This window comes from Dendroctonus ponderosae, unplaced genomic scaffold (assembly GCF_020466585.1).
Source record: "Dendroctonus ponderosae isolate FM_Combo_2020 unplaced genomic scaffold, Dpon_F_20191213v2 Dpon_F_20191213_2, whole genome shotgun sequence".
In the NCBI taxonomy this organism is placed as follows: domain Eukaryota; kingdom Metazoa; phylum Arthropoda; class Insecta; order Coleoptera; family Curculionidae; genus Dendroctonus; species Dendroctonus ponderosae.
This window is the reverse complement of record NW_026018165.1, coordinates 3558720-3575997: the sequence shown is the minus strand read 5'-3', so window position 1 is coordinate 3575997 and position 17278 is coordinate 3558720. Positions and strand designations below refer to the sequence as shown.

Here is a 17278-nt window from a genome sequence, read left to right as displayed (position 1 = left end):
AATCTGAAAGATACTACCCGAGACTCACCAGGGAGGCCATCGAAATATTTAAACACCAAAACAATTTCAACAGAAAAGAAGAAATTACGGCACTCAATCCAGATTGGAAGCGCGTTTTGCGCCAAACAGCATGTGCGCCGAAGCGTTGGAACCCCCACCCATCCCCCACGCATGAGCACACACGGCTGGGCGGCATAAACACGACTGGGAATCCAGCAGTTGAATCATTCTTAGTCGGAAAGCACGGGAGATCACTTCGCCCACTGTCTCATCGCCTTTGAAAATGTCCACCGCAGTTGTGGACGAAACGTCAGGAAGAAATTCCGATAGACCACGGCTTCAAAGCCCGGAAAACATTTCTAAATGTAATCTGACCGGCCGTGAAAGCCTTCATAGTCTTAACTGTTGTTTTTGACTAAAACAAAAGAGAGAGCTCCGTCCTGGCGTCCTTTAATTATAGAGAATCTTTCAAATTGAGTAATTAAGTATTGTAAGTCCGAGGACAATTTTTTTATAGTTCAAAGTATGATTGGGCATTCAAATAATTAAACTTATAAAAAATAATTGTGAGGAAGATAGGTAATTTAATTACATACGACGAAGAAGATCTGCAAATCCATCCGCCCTTTCTTGACGATACGACATATTTGGAAATTTTAATCGCAGTTCCAAAGCAGGAAAACTACTTAATCTACATTTATTTTCATATCGACTTGCATAGTGTTCTACTACCAGAAGCGATGTAGAACCCGAATGAAAATTCCACGTGTCCATGAATGAAGACATAAAGAAAAATTAGCATTATCTTAAATGGAAATACCAAGCTTCAGGTATGATTTCCGTTCAAAATTAATTAATTCAATTTACAGTTGATTTCTATGTAACTGATATTAACTTATAATTCGTTTAATTCGTATATATCAATTTTCAATATAGATTTTTTCAAACTGATTGCGTACAAGATAGTTAGAAACAAAGGTAGATAAGCAGGTATATGCAAATAATATCAAACCATCCATACAATAGATAGCTAGAATCCATCATTCTTCAAGACCATCCATAAATGTGTTAAAAACAGGTTTATGAAAGTTAACAAATTCAAGTTATTCAAAATATGTGGAATTGGTAACGTTTTTTCAAACATTTTGTACAACGTTGCAGTTGTAAGTAGGTGTACATAGCTGCTTTTAGTCGTTCAGTAACATTTTATCTTTCGAATATTGAAAATGTTCACAATGTGTTGGCAAGTTTTTGGCTTGCTTGCTAATTTCGGTTCAACCTCGGTACCAATTTATCATTACATGCTGAAACCAGAGACACATTCTCTTCATTTTTTCAATGGATTAATGTTACTACAGAACTTTAAATATTTAATGATCCAGTTTATAATGTAGGAACGCATTGAAATTAACCACTGTCCAAGACAAGGCGTACCATTTTACTTGCTGTTGTGTTCCAATTGGCCATAATCAGCCATGCATAATAACAAGAATCTCACTGACGTCGGCCAGAAACACTGAAAACATACTGTTTAGTGCCAATAACTGGGAAGCCGCAGCCGAATCTGATCTTCAGATCGGTATGATAATAGCCAGGTATGGAGTACGCATGCATATAGGTACGTTTCACCCTCAGGCTGATTTTCTGGAAACAAATGCAAATTTGCATTTGCTAATTTTAGGCGAAATCGTACCGGTATAGTATTCGCGAAAATCTGCTTCGACGATACAAACAACCCATTATTAACGCCATTTATCATGCATTTTTACGTGACATTTTTAACTACCCAACTTCAATGTGCTATAATTATATTTCTTCTAGTGCAAAGAAAAAGAAGACAGATAAATCTCGAGGTTTGAACACATTTTCCTGATGTCAAATTAATCGAAGATCTTTTACTAAGCCAATTAGCGCCCTTGGCTTGAACAAACTCCGGTGAGAACCAGCAGTTAACGCGATACTACTAATGAAAAGCTAAATAAGCTGAACAATGTTACGTTATAATGCAAAGTACACAAATCGTGGGCCGCGAGCCTGAGAACAAGCTGTCTGTTTGCAGTTACACACGAGTGCGTGGAAAAGGGTAGCGACACTGGACTATATGGAGCCATCTTCAATCTAGGGCCCCTTTTCTTCAAATGCCGACTAGAGAAATTAAATATTTAAGTTTAAGAATTAAGTAGCACTACCAATAGATAAGGATACAATAATGCAGGACAGTCAAAGGCAACACATAGATCAATTCTGCAAAAAGTGAAGCATAAAACAGATCGATTTCTATTCCATGTTTGACAAATGTTCCAAAGGATTTCGTTTATTTTCGTCATATCTAATCTCCTATTATGGTTTTATTAACCCAAGAAATAAAGTTAAACTTGTTGACTTTCCATCTAACTCAAAAAACAGAAAACAACTAACTCAATTAGTTCTATACTTTGATATGGATTGCTTATAGATTCCGCTTGAATCCCATATCCGTCAATACGTCGGTCAATATCATACCGTTATCAAAATGGAATATCATTAACTTACCATTATTTAATGCATATGAGTTAATTGCATACATTTGATAAAGATGATTTGCAATGCTACGAACCGAGCCAGTCGATTAAACGATTAGATGTAAAAATTATCATCTTACAACCTTCGTATGTCAACTTCTCTCAATAAACCTTATTAACCTAAAAAATATTAAAGTCAGAATGTGCAGAAACAAATCGTTTCAATATTACAAGACGTGTAAATGTAAAATCGAAATTTAAATACCCATGCCCCTCTAAAAATGTGAAAAATAATCTACTATCGGATTAATCTTCCCCAGTTGTTCAATAATTGATTTTCCTTATTCAAGCTGTAACCCTCGAAATTTTCATACGATAAAAATCTGGTCATCACTTAAAATCTAATTAATCTCATCATTTTCACGGACAAAACTTTCATCTTGAATAAAGATAACAAAGACAAATCACCGAAACCGTTTTAGTCGCACAACTTTAGGTCTGGCCATCAGTACGGCTGTTTGATCAGACGCGATGATAGATCGTTAGGATCAAATGATGGGCGCTTGGACACGATTAAAGGCGCCGGTGGATGTGTCTGATTGCAAGATAGAAATGTGAGGATTCAAACATTCAAAGACGTCCCATACCAATACAGGCGGTCATGTAGACTTTGGTAATCAACTAAATGTTCACACAGGTGAACGTTTTTGTAAATGAGGTTACTAAATATGGAAGCAAAATTTTGGTCATCTTCTTTCCATTGCCCAAAATATCAGGAGAGCGGGTGATGCTTATTAATAGAGTTGCTAGAACTTAATTATTAATTAAGCTCGATAATTCAAAAACCTTAATTTTTATTAGTTTTCAATTAAAACCGATACACATTGTACTACTATAATACTTATAGGTGTATCTCATTTATGAAAATTGTATACACAGAATAACAAAATGTGTACTCATTAGAGTATGCTGATAATATTCCAATCAACCAGAAAATTTTGGGATTTCATAGAATTTCTCACCACTTTCTCCCAGCACACCTGCAACCAAAATGCTTGGTTGAAATCCTATATCATATGTACCTATTCAAAGACTATCGAACCCTGCAAACAATGTGCCTACAAAAATCGAACTCACATAAGGTAATTAATGCCCAATTTCACGCGGCAACTTTTTAAAAAGATCGTTTCACAAAACGAGAAAAACCATCGCCATTCTCTCGGTGGTGACCACCCAAAAACCAATAAGAGGGGCGGCGGCACTCTACTCTGCAATTATAATCCCCACAAATTTCAGATAAATCGCCTTCTTTGTACAAACATAGTGTTCACACATATTAATGCGAACAATATGATCTATAATCAGCAAATATTATCGACCCTCATTTCAGGCAACGGTAGATTACAAGCAGTAAACTAAATGGAAATAGAATGTAAATTAATAAGTTTTAAACTCCTACCAGGGCCATAAATTACAAATTACTTCAATTTTTACTATTATACTATTTTCAAATATTATATAATAAAGAGCAAGTTTGAAACGATATTCTATTATTTATGATTTCATTCATGTGAGTTATTATTGAGTAAAAGTATATTTTTTTATTATACGTTAATATTTTTGAACATGTTATAATATTATGTTCTTGTTCTTGAATGAATGTTAATTTTTTTTGTTCAACAAAATTTTTATTTGTATTGAACTATTCAAGCCAGATAAAATTAAAATTAATTCATCAATAGAGCTTCTCTTATTTCCAATAATCGAGTATTTCTACGATCCATATACGGTAATTATACAGGGTGATATGATTGGCGTCATTCCTTTTAATGGGTCATAGGGGCTCACTTAGAGAGTACGGGAAAAATATCGAAAACATTTTTTTCGGAAAATATTTGATATTAAAAAGCAGGTAGGTACTCTTCAAGAGAGATCATATAAGTAGACGATAACATTATGCAAGCTAACAGCCCATAAAAACATTAAAATCGTGTTACTCCGCCGATTACTAGAGAGAGATCGAGTCTTATGAATGACAAACGCACAAACAAAAACATAATTTTCAAAAATGTCCAAAAAATGTGACCACCAATCCGAATCGTGGCTAGACCACCAATCCGAGTCCATTTGATGAGATAACTTCAAGCCTTTAAATTTTATTAATTTGGAGAATGCTCAGAGTATTATGGAGGGAGCCACGAAATTTCCCATAAAACGGTCTACGAAAGAATGAGGAATGAGCACTCAGACAAAATTCTGGAAATTATGAAAAGACAAAGGTCAAGTTAAGTGAGACACATTTACAGGCAGAAAATAAATTTCCCGCTGTAATGGATAGCAAGCTTGAAGGTAGAAGAAGGCCGAACAGGGAACAGGGGGCACTGCTCATGGCTGAAAAATCCAGGAGAATAAACTCGGCTAAATCAACCTTCAATAGGAGAACGGTACCTTAAGAAGAATGTTATCAAGATGGAGCTCTCATCTCTTCAAGTTAAAAAGATTCCAGCTCTTCATAGTTCATCTATTTTTTAAATTTTATCTGTAACTGTTGTTTCCACAAGGATTAGTATGTTGTGTACGATTTTGAATTCGATAATTTATAATTTAATTTAGAAATATCTTACAAAAACACCTAAGTATTAATAATTTAATAAGTGTTTTCATACAACATACATATATTAATAATAGTTGAGTATTTGTTATAACAAATAATTTAATTATTTAAAAATATAAATTTGTCTAAGCTTCATACAGGGTGTCCCACCAGAAACCGCCGCGATCGATATCTGGCAAACTATATTTAGGAAAAATTTGAAAATTGAACAGTGTGCCGAAGTCATTGGGGGCAAGCCATCTAGAATATTTTCAAGATGGCCACACTTCCGGTTATATCGGAAGTAGGTATCAACTTGCTTATTTTAAATGGAACACCATATATATTATTCATAACATTTATCAATTCTACTCAAAATTATAAATATATTTCATGTAAAACATCCTATGCCTAAGTCTAACCGTTTTTGATATACGTATTTGAAATTTTATGTGAAAAATGACAGTTGCAGCCACTCGAATAATTATTCAATTTTCCTATAGGTAAGGGAATTTATGCTACTTAATTTGAGTCGCATTTCTTGCTTGAATTGAAAACCTCCATTTTTGATAATTTTATCTTATTCAGTATTAGAAATAAGGGTAAGTTTCTGTGAAGTTGTCTATTCCAAAACTGTTTAGTTTTCGAAATATTGTCAATTTAATGTTTTATATGGCTATTTTGCCCCCATCTGATTTTAAATTCTGCAAATCCTAGTTGCCCTAACGAAGTGGCCATTTTTAATACAATTAAAGGCCAAAAGAATGCTGACAGCTGTCAGTTATCTTTAATTAATTCGCATGCCCGGACGCTTAAATGATACAAACGAAGATTATTTAAACTTCTTTATTATTTATGGAGAAGGTGATAAAGTTTCATCAAGAACATTTGACCCATTTGCCATTCGATATCCACAAAAACAGGTGCTTTCATGCTGTGATGTTAAACAAATTATAAAAATTTCATGAATTTTGAATAGAACTAAATAACAGTGCATATTCAATTTATAAGGGCAACCAGAAAAATTAGAGCTCTAGATTTCAAAAAAAACTGGTTTTTCTTCCTGATATTATAGTAATAAATAATACATAAACGGTTCTTGATATAACTTTATTACATTCCCCATAAATAATAAATAAGTTTCAATAAACTTCGTTTGTATAATTTAAGCGTTCGGGCAAGATTATTAAATATTTAAAAAAAGTAAATGACAGCTGTCAGGATTTATTTGCCATTTGACTGTATTAAAAATGGCCAATTTCGTCATGCCAACTAAGATTCGTAAGATTCAAAATGAGATTAGGGCAAAACAGCCATATAAAAACATTAAATTGACCATATTTCGAAAATTAAACAATTTTGGAATAGACAACTTTACACAAACTTACCCTTATTTTTAATACTGAATAAGATAAAATTATCAAAAATGAGAGTTTCCATTTGAAAAAAATTATTTATGGCGATTTTCACAACGTCATTTTGAAACTTATTTTTTAACACTTGAGCACAACTCAAAAATATTATAATATACAGGGTGATTCAAAAATGGCGTCATTCCTCTGGAGGTGTGGCGTGAGGTCATTCTTCTGGAGTCACATTGCCGGGTTACAGGTTATAGCACGTACAATCATAATAGACAGTAGGTACATATGTATAGGGTGCTCCATTTAAAATAAGCAAGTTTATACCTACTTCCGGTATAACCCGAAGTGTTAATGCAATCATGAAAATCGCTTGCCCCCAATGACTTCGGCACACTGGACAATTTTCAAATTTCTCCTGATTATAGTTTGTCAGATATCGATCGCGGCGTTTCCCGGTGGGACACCCTGTATATTGAATGAAACAATAGTAAACCCAATTTCAAGCAAACACATCTACAATAATCTAGACGAATAAACTTCTGAGTTGAGCCACAATTTAAGAATATTCTAGTGTCCTTGAGTGATATTAGATTTAAATATTAAATCGCTTTTTCTACATTGCATGTAGAACCTATATTTGTACGAAAGGAATTGGGAAAGGACTTTTTCTCACTGTTTTACGTTTTGATAAATGTACAAAATTTTCACGATCTACAACAGGGATGAGCAACACGCGGCCACTTGCCGCCCGTTAAACATGTCTATGCGGCCCGCCAGCATTGCTAAAATTGAATTTATTTTATCGACTCCCATCAATATATTGATATAAAATTAATTATAATAAAATGGTAGTACACACTAAACCGAATCATTTTTTTGTGACGAATTACTTACTTGTCGGCGACTTGTTCAAATATGTAAAATAAACGCGCCGCGTCTGCACGACTTTTTATGACGAGACTCACTTGTCGGCGACATCTTATGCAGAATAATGTGTTTTACTTTGCACATTTATAAATCTAAAACCTTACTTCTCTCTTACTCTAAATTTCAATTTTTGATTTCAACGATTTTTGGTTTCAAACGAAAACGATTCCGAATGTTCAAAGCTGAGAAGACAGCGGTTTTGATGAAAATAGTTCATCGGCCCTTTAATATCGATGTGGATACAGTTGCCGAAGACTTTCAAATTGAAGTGATTGACATGCAGAATAATACCGATGTAAAAAATCCTGAGAAATTTCCACTTTTGACCAAAAATGCAAAGCAAATGATGTTTCTGTTCGGAAGTACGTACCTACTTATGTTTGCGATCAATTATTTTCAATCATGAAATTAATCAAAAATGACCACCGATCAAGACACGATTAGTGATACACTTAGAGAGCTGCGTATGTGTAGCTCCCTCATCAATTCCGGCTGATATTGATCAGCATGTTCCGAAAAACCAGTACCAAATTTATCACTAAAAATATCAAGAAAATTCGTTTTTCAGTTCTGTTCTTGACAAAAAACTTCATTAAAATTTGACTTCATTAAAATTTGTATATGAAATCTTTACTTTTTTATTTTATATTTTTTATTCTAATATTTATTACAAATAAAATTTGAAACATTATTAATAAGTGTTACTTTATGCGCGGCCTGCCAAAAAATTAACAAATTTAAATTGGCCCGTTGATTAAAAAGGTTGCGCACCCCTGATCCAGAACATGCAGAAGCATTTCCAATAAAGTTTTCTATCATAGTTTCCCTAGGCACATAAAATATTTGAATAGGTCTAGTTTGTGGATAGGTGATCTTTTAAATCAAATTTGAATATACTTAAAAAAAATTTAGTTGAACAAATAAACTGTTTATAGGTGACAAGCATGTGGAAATTCCCAAATCAAAGTTGTAGTTTCAAACTCAAGGGTAAGTAAATTCCAACAGTGAAGGAAAGGCGGTGGTTGTTTCTCACGGTAAATTCCCAAGCTCGTGCTCTTCAGTCGTTTCACGGGATTACGAAAATTAATTGACAAACCAATATGCCTACCTGACACAAATCCGATAAAAAAGAACCGCATCACAAAATGGAGCCGCCCGGTTGAGGACGCATCATCGTCGAAAGCAAACAGAATTACACAAAGGTTGTCCAGCTTATTTATTGACAATCGCCAGCATGAGATTGTAAAGTATATTTTAAATGGCTCCTTATTTTCGATAATTTGTCTTTGGGTGGGTCACCTTTTACTGGTGCTACAAAATTAAAGGTAAATAATAAAGAGTGTTAACCGTGAGAACTGTGATACCTGCCTCCTAAACGTGAGCGTAGCGAATTCACAAAATGTATTGCCTCGATATACAAATATATATTTTTTCAAATCCAACCACAAGAATTATTCGATTACAAATTATGTTAAATGTTATGCTTCCTAAAAGAGCTACTTTTATTTAATGTCGAATTATTATTATTGAAATCCATACTTTCATCGGGTCGAATAGAATACAAAAGGTTTTAATTGCATTGAAATTTGAATTCCAGCAAGAACAAAATCGATTATCCAAATCTTAAGTTATTAAGATATGCTGTATAGGGTGATCATATACCTAACTCTACGAAACTATCCGCGCGATATACCTCAAAAACATTTACATTTAAAAAAAAATATGAAAATCCGTAAACAGTGTGAGGTTGCTTCATGACCGAAAATTAATAATCTGCAAACTTCAGTGTGCATAGGGCCGGCTTTCTGAATGTGATTTTTCTTTGAACCACATTTAACGCTGTTAAAAACATATTTTTATGAACCAATAACCATACCGGAAATATAACATTCATTATAAATCTGAAAAGATCCCAGGCCGGAAGTCTCCTTTAAAGTCAAACGATTCGGATTTTTCGGATGCAGAAAAGGTAATTCAAAGGAAAGGCAGATTTTAACAGAAATGAACACATAATACTTTTACTTCATCACAAAATTAGTTGTAAAGTCGTAAAGAAGATACGAAAACAGTCACTCTAAACTGATGATAAAAAATATTAATCGATTGCGAACCAGAGCAATCAAAATCGGGAAGAATATACAACTGTCTATTTTTGTAAGCATTCTTATTATAAAAACGAGATTGAAAAGTTTTGCTTTTTTGCACAGGCACCAATTTAACGCAAAATCTCTTTCAAAACAATACAGGTTTACAAACGACGTTCTAATATACCGAAGACAATGTTCAAAAGCATTCCCAATTTGTTGAACACAAAGTAGTGCTGTTTTTTTCTGATATTTTCAGCAAACCGAAAAATGAAAAACCCCACACATTAATTTTATTTCCAAGCTCATTAACTCCCTTTGAACGTTCCTGTGACTAATATTTGTCGCTTCAATTACTACCACTATACATATTACCAAAAGATAATAATCTAAGAATCTAGATCGGGCGATTGAGCTGGCCACATTCGCCTATCTACCTACCTATTTGGGAAATTTTATTTGAGACAGTTTCTCACAGGTTGGTCATAGTGGGCTGGGGCGCCATATTAACTTAAATATAATGTCAAACTCGTACGCTATTAGCATACCATTTTTGTGTGTTAACGTAACATAGTTCAAAGTTTGTCGAACATGTCACATATCAAATCATGTTCTACAAACAGGTAAATATTTCAATAAATTCCAATAATCTGCTTTTTATAAATATGCCATCAATAACTGAAATACTCATTTCCTACTAATCGATCGCTAGACGCTTGGTAATTAAAAGAATGCAAGATTTTAATTTCAATACTTTGGAAATGGTCTAAGTAGAAGCATTCTCATAGATCCAGCACAAAAAGCTGTAGATTTCCTACAGAAGACCAGTTTTGGTATTCTGGTACATATGTAACTTAATATTCTTTGAATCTAAAGATCTAGAGATCTAAAGATAAAATAAGATAAAGATATGAGAATATTTGTAAGATTCTTTGAATCTAAAACGAATCACTCAGAAATAAAGTTAGGATATCAGACAACTTTATAATTAAAATTGAATTTCGTTTTATCATCTGCATGTAAATTAAAACGAAACTGCTCAACAAAATAATCGTTATACAGTCAAATTTACCTTATCTTGGACCTGGATAAATTCTGACTTCTGCAAGGATTTTGCAATTGCATTTGTTGTTAGAACCGTTATACAGTCTATTTAAGTTAGACATCTTGAAAAATGCAATAGCTAAAGCGGGAAATTGAATATAATTTATAATTTCATAGCCTGGATCTCCAAACGCTCCGTTTTTGAACATTCATTTAAGAAGCTAAAATGCTTTTAGTGAGGTAAATTTAAATAAGTAAGTAACAAGGTAAAACAAAACTAAAACTATATCTATCATGTATCTAAACATGTGTAAACATATAATTAATTTTTAATATCGAATAGATACCCATATAGATCATTAAAAAAAAATACGTTCAAGCTGTTGCGCCTAGATCGATTTTCCTTAAACGATGCATGGAAAGCTTGGTATGAGTAGCTGCGTTGGAAATGAAAATTTCATTGTTTGTGAACGAAAATGCATGAAAATGGAAATATCAAAATATAGAAAAAAGCCAAGACCGCACTCTTGCTGAGGACTAAAATTTCATTTATTTCATCATAGGTGAAAGTTTATGCCATATAATTCATAACAATCACAAAAACTACCCATGGAAAAGAACTGAAATCTTTTCGTCCTAACCAGCTAGAAGCAAATTGAGTTGTAAACATTGTTGTATTGACAATGGCTTGTATATATGTCCAAATACATCACTTTCATGGGCATTTCACCTTTTTCCAAACTTCAGTCAGAATTTACAGTTAATGTAACCATTCCCGGTCCGTTTCAAAATTTGGAAAACTATAACAAAATTCTGTGTTACACCACCAATAGCATTGAAGAATTTGAGCATGCGAATTGTCTGCCTGACCATGGAAGCAATCACAACCAGCCAAGCTGTTCCCAACATGATCGAGAAAATCTTGAAAAGTGTGCTAACAACAACAACAACTTAAATGTTGGAGATAATTCGCTATTAAATTACGAAAAAAACTTTAAACATCAGAATGCCAAACGAAATGATATTGAGTACAAGTTGGAGCATTATAGATCATTAGACACTATAACACAAAAAGAATATCATAAGAAGAAACAGTACGTATTTAAAATGTTAAACAAATGGGACAGTGATAGCTTTAGCAGGAAAAGCAAGAGACAGGAAGAAATTGCTAATAAATCCGTCAATGTGTTGTTTGAAGCCAGGGACAGAAAATCATATTAGATACGTGCTAAAAATGTAAACTATGTTCTATATAAAAGTGTTTCTATAGTTGAACAGAACCGTTTCCTTGCGTCATTGGAACTTTTACATACAACTTTGAAAGCACCGTATTTACAATTTCAAAAGATTGCTTCTTCAAAGCAGTTATTCTGAAAAAAAATATTTCGAATTTACAAATTAAGTGCTTCTGTGATCAAAGGGTAATATTGTTTTATATGCGTGAAAATTGTGATAACATTTATTTGTAATGAAACTACAGCTACATCCATTTTATGCTTTGGAAAGTAAAGTAAAAAATCACACAAAATATTCAGATGGAGACGAAAATTTTAATTCAATATAAAAATTAAACCTTGCCATTATACGTGACAAACAATATCATTTAAATGTCCTCCACGGGACCTCCTAGAGGCCTCAATCCTTTTGAGGCAATTTTGAATGACTTTTCGGTGCATTAACGGTAAAATCCCGGTCATAACTTCACGGATATTGGCTTTCAGTTGCTCGTGAGTTTGAGGATTATTGGCGTAAATACGATCTTTCGCATAGCCCCACAAAAATAAATCTAACGGTGTTAAGTCGCAGGATCTTGCGGGCCAATTGCCATTGCTCAATCTCGGAATTAGGCGTCCTGGAAATTTCTCTTGCAATAGGGCTCTAACTGCCAGTGTTGTGTGACTCGTTGCCCGATCTTGCTGGAACCACATGTCTTCCAGATCATAATCTTCAATTTCTCTCCAAAAATAATCGGTTAACATGCGTCCATAGCGCTCAGAATTGACTGTTATGGCTCTTCTTTGATTGTTTTCAAAAAAATATGGGCCCATACCACCACCGGGCCATAATGCACACCATACGGTCACTTTTTCAGGATTCAAATGCCTTTCTGCGACACCTGCGGATTTTGAGAGCCACATATACGGCTGTTCTGTTTATTCACGTAACCGTAACAGTACCGTAAAAATGGGCCTCATCGCTGAAGAAAATTTAGAAGAAATTGTTCGATCACCCAATTTGCGTATGATCTGTATTGCCCATGGCCTTGAGGCTTAAGTTCTTGAGTCAGTTGGACTTCCCACAATGAGCCGTAAGACAAGCACAAATGTTGAGCACGTCGGGAAATCGACGAATTCGGATCTTCCTCCACACTTTGAGCAACAACAGCGATATTTTCAGCTGAATGAATGTTGCAATGATGCACAGGCCTTACAATATCAGTAACCGATAAGTATCAGTAAGTCTCTTCAAATTTTTCTACTGTGTTCGAAATTGTTTGCTCTGTGGGCCGATTATGTCCACCGTAATCTGCTCGTAAAGCCCTAAACGTTGATACAACAGAATCACCATTTTTATAGTAACATTTAATAATTTTTACGCGTTCTTCGACAGTTAAACGATCCATATTCCAAAATGGCAAACCTTCAACTAAAACAAAAACGCTTCGGATGTCGGTTACCTTTGACAGATATCAAATAACAAGGTTTTACTTTCTCAACCTCGAATTGGATAACCCGTTTAATATTTTGTATACTAAAATAGTGAACTAAGACAATTGTCAGTTAAATACAAATGACTAAAGACTGTTATTCTAAAACATTTTCAACTTTCTGTAATTTAAATTAATCATTGTTTTACCAATTTTTCGACCAGATTACCTACTATATTTTTCATTAATTCCGGTTATTGAACAGTTATTATTTACGAACCTTTCATTAAAAACCAAGTCAGACGCATGAAATATATAAAAAATAAAAATCATACAATTAAAAAAAAAATCATCAGGAATATGTTAGTGCATGAGAAAATACAGCGGAATGTGGATTTGTATAATTACCTTCTATATTAGGACATCACTTCAAAGATTGCATCTTTGCGAAAAGAAGATCTTGTGACCCCGATGCTTATCAGCACTGATGGGTATTCTAACCATGTCTTCGAGTCGTAACAATAACTTTAGGTGCTTTATAGTATTTTTTTGTTAAAAAATAGTTCAATATCCCAATTTGTCAATTGGACAATGCCATAAATTCGAGTGGATCTGGTTTATACCTAGTGATATTGTCATACAAAGCATAGCAGATTTTGGCGCGATCGAAAACTATAAGAACTAATTTTCACCTCAAAAGAAGATAGATTAGATAAAATAAGAATAAACAATGCAAAGATTAAGTTATAATCTGAAAAATTTGACAATATTTCGATATCTGTGAAACTTTTTGAAGAAAGCAGAAATAGAAACCGCAAATTAAAGATTTTAAATGATAGCTGTTAGATGTGGCTACAACCCTTTTAATATAGTTTTGGCACATGCAAAATTACCTATATACAACACAACCGTAAAAGATTTTAACACTTTCCTGTGCAACTTTCAAGCTTTCACTGATAAGCATTTGCGGTAAGAAATCGGCTTCTAGTCAAACTGAAGATGTTGACAACCTTCCTATTGTCCAACCTTTGGCCGATTTACAAATACCTCTGTCAACTGTTTTAACTTATTGACTCGTTGGGTGTCGCTTCCGAGACGATGCTATGTGGTCAATCATTTCAGACAAAACATTGACCGAAAGTCAAAATTAGTACCGGTAAATTTCTCGCTGGAATTGCGAAAATATTTCCATCTTTATAGAGTTAAGAAACCGCCCACCCTAATGACATTTTCCAAATTCTTAAACGTTTTCGGTGACAGCTTATAAATAACCGGGTCCGCATAGGCAGTAGTTCTTTATTCCTCCATGCCTTTTCAGGTTTCAATTTAGGTAGTAGAGAGATACAGCTGTGTATTTAATTTTGAAAACAACCACAAGCTGAACGTAAATTTACTCGATTTTATTATGAAAAAGTTATAATTATAAACATTTTAAATGGAATAAAATGAATTCGTTTTTAGAATACCAATATGTGATTTATATGTTCACCTTCACCATTGAAATTACATTTCTTGTATTTAAACTGGCTTGCGAGTCTGCTGCATTCCTATATTCCATAATATCATATTTCCTTAATTTAGCGGTTCCTTTCAACCACTTAATTCTGATTCTCCACTTAAGCTTCATTTGAGAACGGAAATTTTAATTTTGTGAATACTTATATGGCAATGATATAGATGCAAACGGTTTTCCACATACATGTGGAATTAGTCATGTGAAAATGTGGAACATTGTCGACATTGTTATTTTTTTAATAAGAAATACTTACAAAAGTATATTAGTGGACAGACATGAACTGTTTTACTGAAAACATAGCAAACATCTTATGTATCATTTTGCTGCTAAAATGTTCAAGTAACAAGCGAAAACCTTCTCTTCTCTTGGTTACCCCAAGAAACTAACCCTATGTAATCAGTTGTATTTATATTTGCTTTTAAATCATGGTGTGATTATTGAAATGAGTTGATAAACTCTATCATTCTGAAAGTTTTATAGTGAATAATGTTTTCAAATAGAACCTGGTTTTGAGTGAATGGTAAGCTAGGCTTGTTTTGTGTAATGCAAATATTGAAAGAATTAATTCGCCTGAAATTTGCAACAATAAATAATTTCAATGGAAATATGAGGACAATACGATATATGCGAGCTGGAATTTGAATAGACATTGTAATTTTTAAAAGCTCAACAGCTTGTAATACTGCAAAATACAGACTATTGCAAGCTTTTGTTTGACTTGTAAGCAATCCGTAAAATCCCAGATCCATCTTGTAGAAACTGATGAAAATGTGAATTTAGCCACCTGAGTAGGACTTCTATGTGCAATAGTTTTCAAAAACCCTTCTTAATATATTTATTATATACTAAAAATATTTTATTCGCATAATATGTCACCTCATGACAAAATAAACCATTAACTAAACAGGATTTTCAGATCCTTCGGATCTTTTTACGACTTTACAAATTTGTCAGTTGAAACATATGAAAAACTCATGAAAACATTCAGCTTCACAATGAACTACATACATATACTACCCTACATAACACTAACTTACATTTTCAATAGATACCAGAAGAAACTAGGTGAAACCGCACCTAGCATTTAAACTTAAACTTAAACTTAAAACTTAACTTAAACTTAAAAATCTAACGTGTCTGGCTACAACTCTCTAATAGTAAATCTACGATTCATTTTTGCCGACAAAGTATTGTGAGAAGTTTGCGACTGCAAACATCTATTTCTCGGGGTAACGACACTGTTTTTGAAATGTATGGACTTTTGGTGGAGAAACCCCCAATAAGAAAAATACCACCCTGCGTCGACCGATTGAGGTGCACCTTTTGATGCAGCAGTTGGCGAATGTGACACTGAAGAACCAAAACTATTATTATACTTTATTTGGGTTCCAAGATCATAATTGTGGAATTATTAATGGTCAGATGTTGGGATAACTATATTTAGCTCAGTATGCAGTGTTTTCCTTTCATTAATTTCGACTCTATAAAATATACATTGGCTTTTGAAAGCCTTAACTGATTTCGAACTACGAAAATACGTTTTGAAATATTTCTTCTAAGATCTTGTAAAGTAAAAATTCTCCCAATAACTATAATGGATTTTATGTTATATTTTTGGCCACTTTCAACGATACATTTCGTAAATAATTTTTTATATGTACAGGGTGTTCCAACGATAAAGTAAAGTAAGTTTACGCTTAACCGGTATTATTTGTTTCACAGTTCTCATCGCTATATTGTAAAGGTACTAAACGTGTATATTTTAAAAATATTCAACACTCTATTTAGCAAATTAATTTAAAAAAATTCTATTTACTACGAAAGATCTATTCGAGTTTGAAATGCTGAATTACAATGGTGTGATTTATTCGCACAATTTTAATAGTTTTTACCAATTACTTAATTAATTTTAAAAATAAATTTTAATACTTAATTATAACTTATAAAACTATACTTAATTAACTAACTTATAAAGTTATACTTAATACGAGTTTTCATACTTTAAAGTGGATATTAAAAATGTCATAAAACGATTTAGGGAAGAATGAACGAAACGCAAATTTTGGAAAGTAATAGATACGTAGGGGGACATGTTTTAACATATTTTTTACTATCTTTTACTCAAGCGCCCTCTTTGAGAGGTAAAGCCAATTTTGAAATTTCAAATGGAATGATATTATATTTTTGATTCTGAAATTTGATTTTATATGACAAACTACGTATGTGTAAAAATTTTTGTATGGTTTACTCATCTGGTTTCTGGGAATGCCAATACTATTAAACATGTTTAAGTCAGTGGTTTTGCAAAGTGTCAAAAATTTCAAAATTCTTTAAAAAATAGAGTAGTAAAGAGTTTGGAAGTTGAAGGCAGGCATTTTCAACATCTCCTGAAACATATTTGATTACTAGTAATCGGGTCATAATTTAATAAATTTATGTTGCACGTCATAATTCTGGAACTAAGTGATCAAATGACATAAAAATTTCTACATACAGGGTTGCTCATTGAAATATGAAGTTTACAAGAAAATTCGTCCAACGAAAGTTTTTCACGTTTAAAAGGTCCACATTCTAAAATTACTTTCCAATATACAGGGTGCAT

At 33.2% G+C, this 17278-nt stretch overlaps 1 protein-coding gene and 1 long non-coding RNA gene across 3 annotated transcripts in view; both read right to left on the bottom strand.

The window, feature by feature from the left end:
- LOC109541340 (protein rhomboid) overlaps nucleotides 1–17278 on the bottom strand; it is a 124775-nt gene that overhangs the window by 74002 nt on the left and 33495 nt on the right. The window lies entirely within an intron of this gene.
- LOC125503563 lies at nucleotides 1358–2658 on the bottom strand. The gene is made up of 2 exons (XR_007280972.1): nucleotides 2533–2658; nucleotides 1358–1516 (listed from the first exon to the last, which is right to left on the bottom strand). It is a non-coding gene; the product is annotated as an uncharacterized LOC125503563 (long non-coding RNA).